Here is a 16,901-nt window from a genome sequence, read left to right on the forward strand (position 1 = left end):
TTGCCTGGCTGCGGCGAGGTCGTCAAAATTATATTGTCAGGCGTGATTTTTACATGAGTGGGTCATCGTTAAAAAGAGAAAAAAAAACTCGGAGATGTAGTATCAGCGGCGCTTTGAAGGATTAGCCCCGGCTCATCTGACTTTGTTCTTTGGTATCGCATGGAGTGAGTCGCGAGTGTTTTCCATCTGCCTGTAACCGCCCCCCCCCTACCCCCTCCTCCTCCTTGCGCTGACATCTTGATTTATATTCGGCTTTTAGCAGGACTACGTGTTTGACATCATTCCGAAGAGGACAGTCTCCTTTCATCTTGATGGAGAACACATGGCTCCCGTGGGCCGCGACTCGCATGTGCTACGAGTTGTTGGCGCAACCCGAAAACAGGGAAGCACGTGGCTTCTTTGTTAGCGTCGTTTTTAGCATTAGCATTCGGTGTCATTTGTCAAAGTTATTCACAGCATTTTTCTCTGTGGTCGGTCAAATGTACAAGATATGTTCAATTTTGAGGGATTTTGCATGCTGGAGGGGTAAAACTTTGTCCGTCTTCTATCTCGATCGTGCAGATTTTTCACCTATTGTGGCTGGGTTGAATGTATTCTTTACGATAAATGGAGTTCACTCTGAGTAGTGAACGGCCCGTTGCAAATTTTGACAATTGTATTTCTGTGTCCATGTGTTATTTTCCATCCATGCGCATACCGTCGACTTAACGCAGTAATTGGAAGTGGAAGGATGCAAAGTGGATGACGTAGCCGACCTCCAGTTGAATTTGGATCTTTCCAAATGGATTGGCCCGGGCTCAATTCGGCGAAATGAGCCGGTGTCACAATTGGGAATGCGGCCCATCCTTTGAGGGGCTGGCTCTCTTCTTGTGAGCACAGCAATGTCAGGCGTGCCTGTCAGGATGTCGTGATCTCCAGTCTTGGGCAACACAAAGCAGTGCATAATGTGCAATCTGATAAGTGTTCTCCCGCGCCGCAACCTCCGCCCGTCATCCTATTCATCAACCACGACTGCTCTGGGCCGTGCAGCCGGGGATGTTTGTGGTTGAAGTTGATGAATTAGACCACGAGCGCGAGGAACTCCGGGGGCCCGGCCACCGGTTTGTCCGCCCCCTGACGCCACGTGATGCTGATTGGCTGAGTTCTGAGCGAGCATGAAGATTAAGCGGCGCTGTCTGGTCGCCGAGCGGCGCACTGCATCACATTGGGCGGAAGAAGAAGAAGAAGAAAGAGGAAGAAGACGACAGCTGCGGCAGTTAATCCTTCATCGCTGGGGCGGGCGAGATGGACAGCCAAAGATAACCCTCGGTAACTTCTGCTACAGATCAGAAACTCGGCCTTCCATCTGTGCTCAATTCACGCATCAAAATGAGGAACGAGGCCGAGCAGATGCTGTGAAACAAATAACATCCGCACGCAATGCAGTCTGCCCTCGCAGTTTGCTATTATGTTCCACTCAACCCCGCCATAGGTGAAAATCGGCAAAAATAATGCATGTTAGCATGCGTGCTGTTTGTTAGCGTGTGTGATAGTTTTAAATACCCAGCTTGTCGTGTCACTTTTATCCCTAGACATTTTGAGCAATTCGCATCCCCAAATGTACGTTTTTTTGGCATTGTTTTTATTTCAGGTCAGCAGTCTTATACATTAGGAGAAGCTGTATACGCAACATTGATATGAATCACTGCAAGATTTGAGGCTTGCGGAGAAGAATGACTGACAAACCAATCGATTTCCCTCCTGTGTGCAATCGCTCTTCTTCCGTCTGCGGCGAACAGTCGAGCGCATACTTTATCACACGTAATTCCGGGTTACGGCAAGTCCGGGTGGGGACGGCAGATCTACTTGAACCTGGGCGAAGCTAGAGTGGCGAGTATTTACGCGTGTGCGCACCACCTCAGCACATTCCCACTGCTGCCTTTGCATGTTTGTTGTTGCCTTGATGTCGCTGTCGGGCCGTGGTGGATGAACATCATCATGCGGAGAGTAAAAGCTTTTCGGCCCAGAAAGACACGGCGGCGGGATGGCTCTCTACAACGCCGTCGTGTTGGAACGTCACCGTTTTACATTTTCCTTCCCACCTGTGCTCTGAATATGCTCATGCCTCCCCCCCCCCCACCTTGAGAGATCTTTTTGGGATGATATATTCAGCGTGTGTGTACGTAGCGCTCCGCTGACAGTGACGTATTAGTTTGGGTGTCTCTCGCAATCGGGATAGCTTTAAATTTGCCACCTTGTTAGCTTTTGATTTATGTGATCGCCATTTCCCCCTCCTTACCCGCTCAAGTAATTGGCCCGGGCCCCTTGTAGGAAATAATCAGCCTGTGCGCAGAAACAAATGCCGCTCTGATACTAACGAGGCAGCGCGGCTGACGGTTATTAATGATTGTTATGATAAAGAGAAGAATTGAGTTGTAGTGCGGAAAAGGACTTGACATGGATGCGTCTGAAAAATAATGAACTCGTGCACTGCCAGGGAAACAATCATGCGTTGTCAGGGCGATGTGGAATGACTGCCGATTGATGAATTCGTCGCCTCGTTCTGAGGACACGAGAGCGGCATATGCTCGCCGTTACTCGGGCCAAGTCCGCTGACCCCGAAAGGGAAGCCAACCCACGCATGGAGTCAACTTAGTCTTTTCGACGGGGTTGCCTTCTCGAAAAAAATCCACTCGCTCTTTCATTGGTCATTAACTCATCTGTAGTCGTACGTTGACAAGTGTCCGGTTGACCAAAAGCTCTATTTGCCATGTTTGCAGATGCAACAAACCGCAAACGGGCTAAACCATGGACCAATCGTGGTGGTCGGCACACAGTTGCGATTTCATCTCTTTGCGGCGACACCCTCCTGTCAAAACTCTCGGTCTTTGTTTGCCCACTTGAGGAAAAAAAAAAAAAAAAGTCCTCACAGCCGCTTGCTGTCACCGTGTCCACCAAAGACGAACCCCAACGCGCTCGACCTTGCCCGTCCCCCATCCAGTCGACCGCTCGGACCGCAAAGAGTTCCAGTGCCATCAAAACAAATTAAAGCCGAGGCTGCGGCGGTGGCATCGCTGCTCGGGTGTCGCGGGCTATTACGCTGACGCAAACGCTGAATGTCCTTGTCAGCTATTATTTCAATACGCGAGCACGTCGGGCCTCGTTTGGAGTCGACGTCTTCGCCTCCTGCTGCTGGGACTTGCCGCCCTTCAAATGCAGTTCGTGGACGAATTTTTTTTTTTTTTTTTTAAGCTCCACTCAGGGGCTTGTTGTTTTTTTTTTTTTTTTTGTGTGTGTGCATTTATTTGCTTCTTGAGTTCAAACCACTTGAATATCTTATGTAGCAGCCCTGGATAAGCTGAAAGAGGATTTCATATTCTTGCAAGAACGAACAACAATTTAAACAAATAGAAGACAAACAAAAAGCATCTATCTCCAAATTGTTAGATTACTATTTTACGCACGAAAATGAGAAAATTGCATTTATTAACAAATATTAAAAGTGTATTTTCTTGACTGAAATTTAAAAGTAACTTTTTTTTTTTTCTCGTGTAGCAGCACGCCATTGATACACCGCGCGTTTGCGGGCTGTTCCCGACTTGAAGCCAATTAACATATTTTTGGGAAACCATAAATCTCTGCTGAGCAAAGAGTGGATGTGAAATCACGCGAAAGGCCCAAATTCCACAAGGCGACCCCGTTCAACGTGTGCTCAGGTCAACCGTGACTCAGCGTTTTGGACATGAGACATCTTCACGGTTTCTTTCTCAGTGTGACGCTGGCTACACGTTCCCTGATGTGCACCCGGGTGGCAGAATTTTGATAAGATGGTTCTGTTGCTTAGTCCGCTCCATTAACGGGGTCGGGAGTTTCCGCCCCCCGCTCCTTGAACTCCTGACCTGTCGTGCACAGAAGCTACATTTACAAAATGCAAGCTGACTGCGCGCAATGGCCGACTTTGATAGCATCTCAACCCGCCAGCACCGCGCTCCCTGTTTGTATTTATGGCCCAAGTCTCGTGGTTCCCCCTCAGCCATAAATCATGTTAATTGGTTGACTGATAAAATGTGTGCCGGGGCGCCCGTTCGCATTGCGACCACGCTGCTCTCACTTGCCGTTTAATCTTGGTGCCGCAATAGTTCATCTGTTAACCCGCGGCGCAAAAAAATTCTGGCACTTTTTGTGGGTCTGGAACACCCAAGTGCCCTCGGGCTCCCCTCGCAAATGTCACGTGACCAAACCGAGAAAGCAGGTGAGCAACGTGAGCCCGGGCTTACTTTGGCGTCAGTATTGGTCATCAAGCGTGGATTGAAAACAAATGCTTGATTCACCAACACAATATTAAAAAAAACAATAGCGTGTTTAGACGCACACAACATATTGGAATTCCCGACCAACAAGCAGGAGTGATGAGTTCAGTCGGCCTTTTGATCGTGTAGTGGAAAAGGGCCTGGCTGACAGGGATTATTATTTATTTGTCACGCCGGCAGTAATAAGCTGTAGATAGGGCGGCGGAAGAGCTCTTGATTTATTGCCATGTCCAAACACCAGCGGCGGAGCGTGCAGGATGAATACCGCACTGTCACTTCTGTCCATCCGTCAGCATCGCCGCCCTCCTGAAAAAAAAAAGCAAAGACAAAAAAAAAAACAAGCCTCCCTACCTTCTCATGCCGTGATACATAAACAATCTTTCATTATTCCCATACATTATTCTCCTGATGGGCTGTCGGCATCAATTACTGGAATGAATGGGCTTGTTCTCATGCTTGGGGGTGAGCTACCTGCTATTGGCTTAATGCCGATAGCAAAATGCACGGTTCAAAACGTATGAAAAATCCAAAATTTAAAAAAATAGAAGACAGTACAAAAATAGTACACTAAAAAAGAAAGCAAATGGCTCATTTGTAATGTTAGACAAAATAACACAAAATATAAAGTAAAAAAACAAAATAAATGACTAAATGCGAGCAAATAGTACACAAATATTAGAAAGGAATCCCCAATCAGAAATATTCACAGAAAAATCCACAAATAATAACAATAATAATATAAAATCCAAAAATATCTGGAAATAGTCCAAACAAAGCGGTAAGTTCCATTTCCTATGACGTGGTTGTATGGACTTACTTCCTTTATGGCCACAAGTCTCCGCTCCGTTCGGGCCACGTAATCCCGTTAAAAGCCGTCACACTTTTAGGATTATGTTATTGAAACGTCACATAAGTGGATCAACTTTCCCGGGTCACGGTGGATCTTGTTTGGTTATATTGTGTAGAAACAAGCGTCCCTCGCTCCAAATGCGAATATAGATCTTGAAATATTAGATAGTGACCAATAGTCCCAAAAAATACCAAAATAGAAGAAAGATATGACACAAATAATAACAAAGGTTTCCAGAAACACCATTTCCAGCGTCACCTTCGTCAGCCATGTTTTCTTCCTCTCAGCCGTGCCTTTGTTTTGGCAGACCCTTCCCGTCACCCCCCCCCCCCCCCCCCCCCTTCCCCATGGCAGGCCTGACCGATATCGGTCTTCTTGAAAGGCTTCACCTTGCAGATTGTTATTTACGATCTTTTGTTTGTACTCGGGGCGTCGCAGCTAACAATACGGCTAATGGCGCTCGTTTGTTATTGCGCGACGGGAGCGCTGAAGTGAGAAGACTCATTTGGAGGTTTAGGAGCGCCTTGACGGGAACCATTTATAAGCTGATCATTGCCAAAATGTCCAAGTCGTTAATAAGCCACCCATCAGCGTCTCATTAGTTCTTCCTGCTGTTCGAGCACGCACTTGCAGGATGCAAAGGTCGATAGATGCTTATTCTGGTCGAACCTTGAATATTCTGCATGGACGCGACATACGAGCGCCCCGACCAGTGGCGTGCAAAATGGTGGGCGGCGATTGAGCTGAAAGTGTTTCCGATACGTGTTTCTCAAGGCACCACTTAACGGTTTCACCATTTGCAGGCGGTTCAACTCTCACGATGAACAAGTGTTGTCTGTCGAGCTGATTTGCTGCTCATGAAGTCTTAATTTCTGCAGCCTTGATGTGTGATGCCGTTCTCAATCTCGCACCGTTCATTGCAGAAGGGAGCATTCCCGAGAAACAGGGTGCGGCGTTTTGTTGTTGTTTATTTCTTTGCCGGCCTCCGCAATAGAAACCATTTTGCGTCAGGGGCTCCCCCGACAGCAGATGCAGATAGGAGGTGAAAAAGCTCCCCGGTGGCAGTTTGGGGTTAGGCGCAGCGGCTCTCGGATACGATTGCTGCCACCAGGATGAAGTCGGCGCTGACAAAGTGCACCCATTGATGGATGGACAAAGGCGGGAACTGGATGCAAGAATGGATGTGGCTAGGGCTCGGCGACTTAACGCCGACAAACACGATGAAAGACGGAGAGGAATTACCTGCCCGGCCGTTCTGGCAGGACAAATCCCACAGCAATTTTCGGACTGCTAAGCGAGCACTGTTGGATTCTTTGCATGCCTGCGAGTGTCCCAGAGGTTGCCTTGTTTGAGTCTGTGGTCTCGTCCGAAAAAATGAGGAAGAAATGGATCGCTAATGTAAAACAACAATGACAACCCATTTTCAAGTAGCCCAAGTGATTGGCTTCACCTTGGTCCCAGTTACGGGCAAACTGCTGTCGCAACGGACTTCCACAGTAAATTTATACTTTGCTTAATCTGGATCAACGAGTACATGCACCCCAAAAAGATTGTCAAGTCCCACATCTTATTTAACCATAACGGACCACCTGCTTTTGAGCGAAAGGGACTCCTCAGCAGGCGGACAAATTAGAAGCAAGTATCGCGAGGCTTTCCGCGTATCTTTTGGAGAGCTTAACGAAGTGGGTCGTCGCACACGGAAGCCCTCGGCGGTGACGGGGGGGTGGCCGCCCCAGCCCCGTGCTCGGAGTCGATGACGGTGGCTTAAAATTGCTTCTATCTCCGTGACGGTGATTAATAAGAAGGGTTCTCATCGGAGGACCCGTGGCATTCGTCTTAATCTCACGCCGCGCACCTCGTGCAGTTGCCACCGTGACATTTCATGCAGTACTAGTGAACTGATCTTCGTTGCTATTAAGAACTGGGCGTCTCACCCCAGAGGCCTTTTCCAAACCAAATGACATCAGATTTAGTTCCGGGTCGACTTCTTGACGATGTAATTCAAATTTTTTTTTTAATGGTAGTAAAACTAGTTGCAGTCCATCAGCAACTCATGAAAACTAGTTGCAGAAGCCCACAACTCACTGCCAAACACGTCCCACCGTTATTGGCCAGATTATCCGTCAGTATTCCCCCCCCCCACTGTTTGTATGATGTCACCTGGATAGCGCTCGTGTTTGGTTCATAATTAGTACTTGTCATTGGAACTAAGCTCTCTTTGACATTCAGTAAATGTCTACCCCCCCAGCCAACCCAGCTCCATAAACCCTGCAGGGGCTGAGGCAATTCCTCGCTGGGGAAGTCAATGTATTCTGTAAACACGCAGGCAGCAAAGTAAAGGAATCTCTCATAAATCTTGTGATGTAGCGGGATGATTTCCTTCAGTTGACCTTGGCGGGGGCTGTAGGACGGGAAGCCTGGGTGATGGGAGAGGGGGCGGGAAGAAGCCTCACATGATGTATGAGCCAAGGGACCATGGTTTGCCATGAATCATGAGCGCTGCGCTATGAAGATTTCCAACATTTGAACTCTCCTGGCTGTGACTCATTATTTAGCCACCGGTGCGCTTGACCTTTTCAACTTTGCAGTCTGAGCGTTTAGAGTGCCGAAACACGGCGTTCTGCTAACAAATGTTCAAGCTCCGCAAGGGCGCTTTCTAAATATCATTCTTTCTCGTTTTCCTTCACAAAACGCTTGAAGCTTAGCTCACTGTTAAGGTTCCTGTAACGATGCCGTTCGTGATGGATGACATGGCTGTCCGACTTACGAAGCGTCGCCTTTGTAGGAAGAGAGCGTATTTATCGATGTGATGCCGTCCATCAAAACGTAGCCTTTGTAAATGTATCTTGCCGTCGCAGGGAGCACGGTTCTCTCGCCCATATGCTTATCAACAAACCGTGAAGCCAATCAATGAGGATAATCCATCAGAAAGCCCGTCGATATGGTAATGATGCCATCTCATCGTGATCGCCGCGTGGCCGTATCAATCATCGGCCCCGCCGGAACGCTTTGCAGCTGTTGCAACAATCCACCTTTTATTGTGCGGTGGAATAAAGTGGCCCCTTTTGTGATTAATGCCCCCTGCATTGTGCTGCGCCGCACACTGATTGTTTTCAAATTCTCGGCAAAAAGCCTACAAGAAGTCAATGGGCTCGAGTGTAGAAACGGACTCCTGCGCCATCGCTCAAGATTTGCGACGTATCGACTAACATTTGCATGAAAAGAACAGAACTGCGATGAAGAATCGGCTTTTAATGATCAAATGTGCGTCGTGGTAATGCAGGGAGACAAAATCTGACTGGAGGTGGGAGCTTGAAACGATGGAATCGGTTTCCACCGAGTGATGCAATTTGTTACCGTGCTGTGTTGAACGTTAAATAATGATCCGGCATATCTTTCCCCCACTGCGAATGTTGTCGGGATGGCGTGTTTGTAAATGAGAGGTGCTAGCGGTTAGGTCAAGTCGTCGACGAGTCTCGGCTAACGGTTTCGGTTAAACCTAAACACTGGCCTGTTTGTGGTTTGAATTCATAAAAAAAAAAAGGGTGTTGATTGTAACTACATCTGAGGATCGTCCTCTCAGAGGGAGGCAGGAAGGAGCTGCCCACAAAAAAAAAACAAAAAAAACAATCAAAACTGATAGCGCTAGTGTGAACGGCGGCCCGGATGGAAGCAATTTATTCAAACAATCATCCAAGTACATGAAGTGCGCCCGTGTCGCCGCCGCCGCCGCCACTTCTTCGGCATTGATGCTGGAAAATGTGACAGTTGTTTCCCCGCAATGAATCACCGGCGGGCAGGATGCAAAGTGGATTGTTGTGCGTCCTGATAACAATTTAAATCCTGTTATGGGTAATGCTCGGAAAAGCCCCCCCGCTGGAAATTGAACATGACACGCGAGCGATTTATTATCCTTGTGTGTTCTTAACCTCGGATATCAGATTGTTTGTCGAAGCGTATCCTTGTGATCCCCGCGGAAAGTGCGCTCTCGATGAAAACGTGTGACGCGGGTGGGGGGAGAAAAAAATGAGCGATGATGAATGCATCTCCAAGCGAATTCCATTGCCTTCACATATCACACAAAACCATATTTATTAATAGACAGCGGGATGAATTCAACTTTCACGTCGCAGTTTATCATCCGAGTGGAGGGAACGTGCAAGATGCGAGGCGGCTCGGGAATAAATCACTTTTTTTTGCGGTGGAAATTTGTACGTCTGTAATCACGTTGGGTGCGTCACCTCTTTAACGTCAAGTCCGAGTTAGTTTGGGAATAACAAACAGTTTGTCATGACCCACCCTCGCTTGTGACCAGCTGCTTTCACGGGCCCAGCTGCTACAAAAAAGGGCCGAAAGACAAAGAAAAAAAGCCGCACAACAAATAGGCCATCCTCATTGTTGCCGAGCGTTTCCTCCCCCGAGTGGCGGCCTGACAACGGGGCCGGCCTCTTGCTCTGATTTAAGAGGCTGGCCTGCTGGTGACCCCTCTCCGTCTTTGGCTGCAGCTTAGCTTGACTTTGGGAAATGCTTGCTCATTCCCTCCACCTCTCATTAATCCGCCCAACATTGGAAGCAGCTGAGCACTCTTGTGTGTAATTCCTTAATGCGCAGCTTTTTACTGGTGTGTACTTTTGTTTTACAAGGCCACTGCTTTGTGAGTTTTCTAATAAATCCTGCACTGGGGCAATCATTTTTCTTTTTCTTGCAATTTAACACCCACTATTTGGGATCTGAGCAAAGTACCAGTAGGCCTGAAAAGCTTGGTGTAAAAAAATTAATTTTTGTAAGCAGTCATTTGCTCCGGATTTTTTAAAGTAGACTTACGATAATATTTTCTTTGCATGCGCGAAGGGTACAACTATACCCAAAAAAAAAAATTAAAAATTGGGCTGTGGTCATTATGAGGACAGGCCCACATTAGCACGGCCTCGGGGCACTTCCTGGTCATCATGCATAATTTAAAAAAAAAAAAAAAAAAAGATTAGACGAATGAAAGTGGCTGTGGGAAACAGAAGCGGCGTACATGAAAATGTATTTTATTTTCCCGGGGTCTGACAGGAAATCAATTAGACGTGATGCATTGTTTGGTGAGCATGGAGATTGGATCCAGCTGTTCTCATTGCTACATACACTCTGTACATTATGGAGCTGTGCATGCGTACTTGTGTGTGTGTGTGTGTGTGTGTGTGTGTGTGTGTGTGTGTGTGTGTGTGTGTGTGTGTGTGTGTGTGTGTGTGCGTGCGTGTGTGTGACAAAATGGATGAAGGCCAGGAGGCAGGGAACTCGTACAATACATACTTGTGTTGCAGTGATCGTATCGTATTTCATCTCATCGTCTCACATTTATTCCAAGTGGAATAACAAGTGCCATGTCACTGGCAGCTGTTATGCCGTCAAATTACTATCATTTTTGCAACGAACCTATTTCAATTGGTTCTGATTACTTTTCAGATAATATATTTTGGTTTATATTACGGCTTATATACATAGCTAAACACCATCCTGTGTCACTAATCAGGAGTCCCATTTCTCTTGGTGTTCCTTGATTGGATGGAACACGGCGTCATATGATAAATGAACGGCAGCGTGTGTGTAATCTTTGCTCAAGGCCACGTGACAAATAAGATGGAGGGAATCCGTCCAGATTGATGGTGACATCCCGGCAAATCCGCCTGATGAAAACCTCCCACTCATAACCTTCTCCCACTTTGCTTTTTAATATCGAAATCTCTCACGCGGCCGTTCCCAATATGAAGATAAGTAAGTGAGGCATTCTCAAGGCTCCACCCACCGCACGGGTTCGAGTCCCGCATGATTGATGCCGACAAAGCTGCGAGACCGAGGGTGTGATTGAAGTGGCTGACGCCGACATTCATCTCATGCTGGGCTGAGTCACGGAGGAGGAGGAATGACGTGTTTGTTTTTGCTGTTGCTGACAAACTTGCTAAGAAACTCGCTGACTGACATGGCAAACTCACTCGATGACTAGTTAACTCACAAGATCACTGGATAGATTGCAAACTAACTTGATCGCTAAATAAAGAGCGAACAAACTAAATCCAGTATATGCAAACTAAAAGGATGAAATAAGTAGATGGTAAACAAACTAGATGGAAAACGAGCGAGCTAACAAGCTAAGTCGATTGCAAATTAACTAGACAGATAGCAAACTAACTAGTTACTGCAGCTAAAAAGCAAACTAGCTTGACAGCCTACTAATAAACTAAGCAGACAACTAACTACCTCTAACTACTGGTAAACAGTAAATTATCTGAGTCGAAAGAATGGTTCGCTGCATGGAAAATCGGCTAAGCAACAATGTGTATAAATCTGTATTTTATGCAAGGATTATTTTAAATTTCACGAGTAAAAAATGTCCTCCAATTCTGGAGTGGCCCAAATACATCCACAGTATGCTGAGGTCATGACCGGGGGCGCGACAACACGGCTCATAAATCGAACGTGTTTTGGCAATGCAACGTCGACATGTACGTGCGCACAAGCCCTTTGTCATGCTGAACTTTGGATGTCCCCCTGTTTCAGGGTGGCGCCATCTTTCACGTGTCTCTGTTAATTGAGATGGCTAACGGGCGAGAACTGCCCAAAGTGTGGCGCTGACACTGGCGCAAAGAGGCAATAAGAAGCCGTGACTGTAACATAAGTTGGGGGTAAGCAAAGGGAACCAACCGATCAGCCAATTAAAATTCTGAAACATTTTTTTCTGAACTGATTCACTGTAGTCCCGATGAATGCGAGCAAACTTTCTCGATGAAAGTTAACGAACCAACCAATCAGATGGAGAAATGTCGACTTGCTTCGGCACTTTCCTTACTTCCACTGAATGCTGGAGGCACCTGCACGCAAACATGCCGGGCCTTGCCCCTGAGTGACGTCTCCGCCCTGCAGATATAGATTGCACAACACGAGCGGGACAAACGACGACGCTGCGTATCAGGTTGCCTGCCAGGAACTATTGAACTTTTCCTTAGCGGGAGTGCGATGACTGTGCTTGACACGCAATTCCTCGCACGTTCTTCTTCTTAGTCTTCTTTTTCTTCTTCTGTGGTACCTGTCAAAGGAAGTGGGGCCCGCGTTAGCCCGGGGATATCCTGAGAACGCCCTGCTCGCACAAAGGCCAAGCCTCCCTGTCTTGGCACTGTTTATTTTCACTCATAACACGGCGCACAATTGCGAGCGTGGGTCAAGGTGAGGCTACGACACTTGCAACGGTGGAACAACAAACAGATGTTCTTTGATGATAATTGCAGGGAAGGGAAAAGGTATGTGGGCTGGCGGTGTCGTAAAGGCCTTCCACCTCCTCCGGAGCCCTGTGGCTATCTGTCGTTTGGCCGCAGGAGTCAGCGCAGGGATGCCGGTGCCATTATCCGGCACTCACCCCCGGGTGACATCTCTTGCCGCACCGACTCAATTTTTTTCCCATCGAAACAAAAGATGCAGAATGCGCAAATGAATCAGCCAGGTTACCAGCAAGCTAACATACAACAAAGTGAAATAAGGTATGTTGAGAAAGACTGTGTACTAGCTAGCAAGGCACAGTACAACGGACCAACTCACAAACGAACTAGCCAGATAGCAAAGGATGGAACTTAGCAGACAGCTAATGATCCATGGCCTCGCCTTGACCCCCCCGAGCTGCCTGAGGAAAAGTTTGTCACTCTGGAGCTCTTAATCAAGGGTGTCTGTCAGCAGACGCCCTGTAAAAGACAGGTCACCGCTGTTGCTAGCTAGCTGGGAGTGATTGATTTGTCTAAAGTAGCACGACGGATGGTGAGGACGCCGTCATTGGATGAAGTGCTGCCGCTCCCGCCGGCTGCTGTGAGCTGCGGTGATTAATGAACATCTCGCGGCATTCCCGATGCTGTCGCCCGGCGTATCAAATCACGTCAGGACCGATGAAGCCCGCGCAATATAATTAGCAGCTGCCATTGATGCCGCGCCGCTCTCGCGTCGACTCCGCCGGCTGTCTGTCAACCGCCGAAGTATGCTGGCACTTTGTGCGGGGAAAAGATCCAGAGAAATCATATTGACTTTCGCGGAAATAATCCTTTTTGAAATCTGTATTTTGTTTTTCAATGCATCAATCTGTCAGTCCAATTTATGTCAAAATCACTGAAAAACAACAGCCTGCCAAAGCGTTGTCCATCGAGCTAGCTCGCTCGTAGACACGGAAACCCTTTGTAGCACCTGTACATAACAGACATTTTCAAATATTTTTTGTGCGTGTTTATAGGAATAGTCCTCTATTTTCATGGTGGGGGAAAAAAAAGACATTTCCAGTGTTTTATTGGTATATGGACCCAAACAGGATGGTGCGTTTATAGGAATAGTCCTCTATTTTCATGGGGGGGGAGACATTTACAGTGTTTTATTGGTATATGGACCCAAACAGGATGGAGGGTTTAAAAACAAAAAAAGCCAGTCATTGTTTGTCCAGGTATGTGCATGCAGTCTACCTCAAAATTCTCCAATGATGTCATCTCCACTCGTCCTTCTCCGTTAGTGTTGTTCTGCAACTCCTCAGATTTGCGAGCCGGCAGGCCAAGAAAGCGGCGACAGCGATCGAGCTTTTCCACATGTCATCATCTTTCCCTCGAGGAGGATTGTGTTGCTATTTTCCAGCGTTGATTTGAAAGCTATCATTTCCTGGAATTCATCGTCGGAGAAACGCCATCGATTTGGCCGCCTGATAGATGGCCACTGTCCAGCTATCGACGGGCATATTGACGACTCTTTGTTAGCTCCGCATCTGATTACCGCTCGGTTTAAACAATACGTCTCGTTGAACGGCACTGATGGGGAGTAACCAAAATAGCCACTAAATACTCGAGTGCATTTTTCAGGTTTCTATACTTGTTTGTTTTTAATCTTTGACATTTGAAAACAGATATCTGTGCTATTTTAAGACTACTATTGCTCAGTATAATACATGGCAAACAAATTCCATTGGACTCCTTTCATGACGTCCCCTATGGGGTGTGCCGTGTCGAATTCTGAGGGGGAACGTTTTGGAAGTCCTTAACAATAAAACAAAGGCAATTTTTACTGTAATTTATTGACCATTTGTATCGTTAGGTCTGTTATGGTTCATGCTAGTTGTCATTTTTACGCATACCGAGGACGTGTTTGCTCCAGTTCCTGGATGTGAATGGCGGCTTTACGTGAACCTTTGCTCTCTGCTGACAAATTAAACGCAATAAGATGTGAAATAAGGCGTCTGCAAGCTTTGAAAAGAAGACAAAGTGCTGCACGGCGTTCAGGAACTCCGATGTTAACGCGTATATTTCTAAATGCAGTAACCCTGTCGGGAAAGTTTGCTGTAGCATGAAAATGACTAACGTGAAGCCCTAAATGTGCCGTGAAACAACCGCGTTGTTTACTGCTTTTATTTGACTCTCCGAGTTTAGTGTGTCTAAATCCAACCTTGCTTCATTTTCTTGTTGTCGTAGCTGCAAGGATGCCAAGTAATGTTGCGCCGCCAAGCCCGGTTGCCGTCTCTATTTGTTTTTACAGCAATACACAATTTAACCTTCACAGCAGCATTTGCGGGATCATAACACTTGCGATGGGTGTAATTTTTCTTTAAAAAAAAACAAAAAAAAAACCACCCTGCCACCATGTGACCAGATTTATCTTGGTTGCTTATAATGCGTCGTATTCATCTGCAAGGCCGTTTATGATGCATTACCGCCGCGGTGACCATGATTCACTTGGTCAGCCGAGGAGAATCCTCCAGTTTGTGTGCGTGCGTCCGTGTTTGTATTGTTTGAACGTAGCACCTTGCGGCTGTGCCGTGTCGTCAGTTGTGTGTGGGAGTTTGCTGCTCTTTGCTCGGGAAGCCGTGAAGTGTTGGACTTTATGGAGAGTGAAATAGCTTCTTGTGCTCGAGACGCTTGGAAACGTGACTTCCGGCACTTGACTGCTCCTTGGGATCCATTCGTATTGCCTGCATTTGTTTTTACTCGCAGATGTTGAAAAGTGAAAGAAATAACAGGAGAAAGTTTAGGAACTGCCCATCATGAGAGCTGTCGACTTAAAAAGAAAAAAAAAAAGGACCGAAAATCCCCGAACTGTCTGTGTCCCATAATAAATATCAAAATAAGAGAATTTCGCAACTCTCCATCACAGTCGTAAAACAAGAACATGTTGTGACGGTAAACTGAAAGCGTTCGAAGGCTTACTTTTTTTTTTCTTCCCCCCTCTTCCGCTAGTTGCCAAGATAAATGAGCGGCGTCTAAAAATGCAGTCCACCCTAATTCTCTTTGATTAGTCGCGAGAGGGATGACGGCGACCCAACGAAATTGGTCATCAGCATAAATAACGAGCATATGAACTGATAGAAAGCAAAGTCCCCGGCCGTCATAAATCAAAGGCGATCCGCCGGGCCGTGGAAGTGGGCGGAATTAGAAGTCGGCGCTCCTATTAATTATGTTGCCTTGTGAAGGTGACAGCGCGATAAATCAGCGCTGAAAGGCCCCTTTCGCCACCGCCGCAGCACCCGCAGCACTCGGAGCGGCTGCAAATTGCTTTGTGTGTGCTCCTAATTGTTTCTTAAATAAGCCTCCTTTTTGCGAGGCCACTGGGAGGAGGTGAAGTCTACGGGGAAGGGTCGCTCGCACTCGCCGAAGCCCCATCGCACCCACAACGCTCCCACGATCCGTCTCCTTGTGAAACGTGCCAACGGTTCCGTTCCCGCCCTGCGATGGACCTTTTCATCATGTCGTCGCACGCGCTTGTTCAGCTTCCAAATTTCCATCTCAAGTCGCCTTGGCCACTCTGCAGCCAAAATGCAAGTGGCAAAGTGTAACCACTCGGGTATTAAATTCACTTTTCTTTCCTTTCGTCGTCATCCCGACACAAAATCTCAATCGCCTAATCGCACAGCCCTACCTAGTGTGTAGTTTATGTGTGTACACAGCACACAGTGTAGTGTGCATGCGTGACCTTGACCTTGAGCGCTACTCTAGATGTTGAAATAATGCTCCTGTGAGGCGGCGGCAATAATGGCGTGCACTTTGATGACATTGCGTCACAGCCAAGGTGACTGAGTGGAGGCGAAGGAGGAGGAGTTGTGCCACCCCCACCCCAGCCCCCCAAGCAGCCAGCCATCACCCCCCTTCTCACCCTGTCAATAGCGAGCCTCTTGTCTGATGTAGTCACATCAGGGCGGCACACCTGACACCGCCGCCGTGTCTTTATTTCCTGCCGCCGTCCCTTCGCAGCACACACATCACTGGTGATTAATACGCTGACAGCGGCCGGGAGGTGAAACGCGCGCATGCGAGCGCACACCACAACAGCTACTCTTACTGAAACACACTCATCCAGCGACATCATTGGATACTCACTCGCCACCTGTGTCATACACCTCAAATACAAACTATTAATGTTGCACTTTACAAAAAAAAAAAAAGAACACTAATCATTATAGATGTTGCAGTTTCTCGAAAAGAAGGCTTTGTGTTGATGTTATACGGTCCTAAAAGGAACTTCACAAGGTCCGCGTTCAGTAAACAGAGGCAGTGTTGCACTTCTCAAAAAAGAACAAAACCCAACTGCTGGCTGAGGTTTTCCGGGCTGCTCTGACCATTAAGAGGCGCTGATGAATTATAGTCGTCGTCGATTGGACATTATTGGCAGCAGTTGAGTCGACGACGTCCTTTCCAGTCGCAGTAGACTCGTCGCAGATGTTTAACGCGCGCGCGGCGCCCTAAGTGACACTACGTCCGCCGCTGTCTGGCGGA

General features: G+C 47.3%; 1 long non-coding RNA gene across 1 annotated transcript in view; it reads right to left on the bottom strand.

Annotated features, from left to right (window-relative positions):
* LOC109513431 (uncharacterized) overlaps positions 1–4,846 on the bottom strand; it is a 7,013-nt gene extending 2,167 nt beyond the window's left edge. The window contains exon 1 of the long non-coding RNA XR_002167770.1: positions 4,374–4,846. This is a non-coding gene — a long non-coding RNA (uncharacterized LOC109513431). The remainder of the gene's footprint in view (positions 1–4,373) is intronic.
* Positions 4,847–16,901: the final 12,055 nt, after the last annotated feature.

The sequence above is a fragment of the Hippocampus comes genome, unplaced genomic scaffold, assembly GCF_001891065.2.
Source record: "Hippocampus comes isolate QL1 unplaced genomic scaffold, H_comes_QL1_v1.1 scaffold116, whole genome shotgun sequence".
Classification (NCBI taxonomy): domain Eukaryota; kingdom Metazoa; phylum Chordata; class Actinopteri; order Syngnathiformes; family Syngnathidae; genus Hippocampus; species Hippocampus comes.